The sequence below is a fragment of the Varroa jacobsoni genome, unplaced genomic scaffold (assembly GCF_002532875.2).
Source record: "Varroa jacobsoni isolate VJ856 unplaced genomic scaffold, vjacob_1.0 scaffold_1160, whole genome shotgun sequence".
NCBI classification, from domain to species: Eukaryota; Metazoa; Arthropoda; class Arachnida; order Mesostigmata; family Varroidae; genus Varroa; species Varroa jacobsoni.
Window position 1 is genome coordinate 6,987 of NW_019214062.1, and position 2,937 is coordinate 9,923.

A 2,937-nucleotide genomic window follows, 5' to 3' on the forward strand; every position below is an offset into this window, starting at 1 on the left:
TATATATTCGCGTGTACAGACGCTTAACGTATGCGAATGTGTAAGTTTAGAGGTAAAAAAAAGTAAACCTTTTATCCAAAGAGGACGGACTTCCTGCGTGTATATTTTTGCTCCATTTTGTATATTAGTACTTAGTATCATACAGACTATTTAAAGATAGCAAGCAGGTGACAGTATATTTCTCTCTCTGGGCCGCCGCCGCCGCCTTCTGCCATTATTGAGACCAATGCCCCACTCTAATTTTTTTCGTTTTCCATTTTCGCTGTCCTCCCTACTTCGATTAGTGCGCTGTGGTTTATGCTGTGACAACCTGTCAGCCAGCTGAAACCATTCAAATACATCCGAAATGCCCCTAGACCCTTAGCTTCATTCACACCTGCTCGAGTAAGCGTCGATCCATTACTGAGCCGAATTTACTGAAACCTCGCAAACCAGCATTGCCTTCGAAAGTTCATCGTGCTTGCTGCTGCCTAGGGCATAGTTGGCATCTACCCACCTTCCTTACTAGATTCAACAGAGTTGTACGCGCTCACTTTGTAAAAGAAAAGTATAGTCAAATAAGTCTGCGCCGATAACGTCAGTCAGCACGGAGGGTCTTTTTTGCCCTCTCTACTAAACGATGCTTGTTGGGGGAACTGCTTGGTAACGGCGCCACTGCCGCGTTAAACCCATCTGCGCACCTCGGTTACTGTGTCAGCCACATGGTGGCACAGATCAGCGCTAGCAGACGACAAGGAGAAACAGATAGAGAGAGACAGCAAGCGAAAGAAACGGCGGGAAATGGAAAGAGACTCTGGGAGACTGCGCGAGTAGTCAAGATGGCGGCCCACAGTGCTCCGCCGTTCACTGCCGTCTAACGACTAGTCGTTAGGCGCTGCTGCAACAAGCGCAGCTTTTAGCATCGGGAAGAGTGACAGCAGCAGCAGCATCCGACCTGATCGCAAAAATTGGCGATCTACAGCTGCTGCTAAGCCGCTAACGGCAACACCAATTCGTAGGACTGTATGCGCAATTGTTTGTATCGGTTAACTCTGATATACGGACCCTTTCTTTTGTAATAATACTATACTGTGTTGTAGTGCATTTTGGTACAGCTTTTTTTTCATAAAGAGTTCTAATATCACAGTGGCAAAAGATAAATGTTGTTGGTTTCTATTGTAGGAGAAGCGGAAAATTAAGGAATGAAAGCAGAAACAATAGCATTATTCCTGTAATCGTTTTCTGTCATTTTGGTGCATACCTTCTGCAGTATTCGTTGATTCTTATTATTGTTGATGTTGTTTGTTTCGTATTTGCCTTCGATCGCGCGGGGTCGACAAGTGCTGCTGTGTTACGGTGAGGGCAAATTTAGTGATTTTAATCCTTCACATCTTCTCAAGAACAGTTACGAAAGTTATCCTAAAACAAAGCGGAAGGACAGTCCTCTTTCCTCGTTAGATAACTCGGATTTCAATCGATCGTATTTATCTGTCACTAAGAACTACCGTGCCGCCATAACACCCGTAATCACAGTGCCTCCTCCTGCTAAAGATTACTCAGACAAATTTACGGCTAAGTGGGATAACGATGCGCAGAAAAAAGCAGCTCACCTGTCAATTATTTCCAACAACTCCAAACTGAAATCGCTGGTATTAAAAGAAAGGCCACTCCCCGACACGAAAGTATACTCCACAGCTGTAATAGCTGCAAAAACGTAAGGCCCGTGCGTGGCAGGTCGTCTTGCCTCATGTTTCTCGACGCATTTGTCGACTGTTCTGTCCGTCTGTGTAAAAGTGAACTGTTTGTTCATGAAAATATTCTATTGTACTCGCCCCAACTGACTGCTCGGTTTGTATGGTGTATGGTTTACTCATCTCGAATAAGAATAATTAACTAACCGCCAAAAGTCTGCGCGACCAAACGAGCAAGTTCGCCAGTCAAAGCAGCTGCTGAGCAGGGCAGGCGCACGGTTGTTAGAACAGGTCTCAACAAACCACAGGGACTGTCGTAGTAAGGCGCCTGCTTTGTTCTCTGTCCTGCAGCCTCCAACAGCTCTGAGAGCCATAACAAATAACAGGGCAGTGACGGCGGGGTCAGTGGCCTGTTTGCTGTGGACACTCCATCGGCCGTTGGCGAACAGCGCACGCTCAGCTGGTCGTCAGCTGCTACTCCGTCACCGAAACGAGGGTGAAGTCAACATCCTTCTGCGCGGAACAGCTTATCGGGTATAATCATAGCTAGCCGTAACTGAAACAGTGGAGTCAATAGCCTATTGGGTAAAATGGACGATAAACAGTGATCGAAAGCCGCAGAAGCCTGTCAACGTTCAAATCAGTAGGAATATACGTCGTCAGCGGGACGCGCAGACGCTAACGAAAGTCTCATTTGCCCCCACAGCAAAAAGACACTGTACAGTCAAGAGCAGATTGATGTTGCTGTTGTTGGTGTTGCGCGAATTGAATGAAACTGAACTACGCTGGATCAGATCACTAAATCCAAGTATCGAAAATAAAAATACGTTAGTTAGTGCGGTGCTACTGAAGGACATAATTGACCTAGTTGTCCATAGTCTTTGCCTTAGTATTCTACCGACCTTCTGTGTCCACTTCTGTGCAAATAAAGTATGGTACTTCGTTGGCCGGTTCGTCAGTAGAACAACGTCGAATAAGATCGAAAATGAGATAAATAAGTCTCTCCCTGTTAAAAATCTGTGACTCTTACTGACCGTTAATGCTGCGGCATGCTACGAAAGGAAGTTGTTATCCGTGGCCGAAAAGCCGTCAAAACAAAGGGATAATCGACTGGACAACCATCCAACCGCAAGCAAAATCAACTCTTCGTCATTTTCCTGCCATATTTCAACGGGTAGACCAGTGGCTGTGGTTTTCTCTAGCTTTTGTCTTTCTGGCGCAAAAAATACACCTCATTCTAAGACGAGCAAAGCAAGAGTCACTGAAT

At 45.7% G+C, this 2,937-nt stretch overlaps 1 long non-coding RNA gene across 3 annotated transcripts in view; it reads right to left on the minus strand.

Annotated features, from left to right (window-relative positions):
• Positions 1-1,789, minus strand: part of LOC147752567 (uncharacterized) — a 6,888-nt gene extending 5,099 nt beyond the window's left edge. The window contains exons 1-2 of one of the 3 annotated variants that reach the window (XR_015313711.1): positions 1,590-1,789; positions 1,241-1,322 (exon numbers count right to left, since the gene is read on the minus strand). This is a non-coding gene — a long non-coding RNA (uncharacterized LOC147752567). Of the gene's footprint in view, positions 1-1,240; positions 1,399-1,589 lie in introns of all 3 variants that reach the window. The other 2 variants (XR_015313710.1, XR_015313712.1) reach the window with 2 other exon arrangements.
• Positions 1,790-2,937: the final 1,148 nt, after the last annotated feature.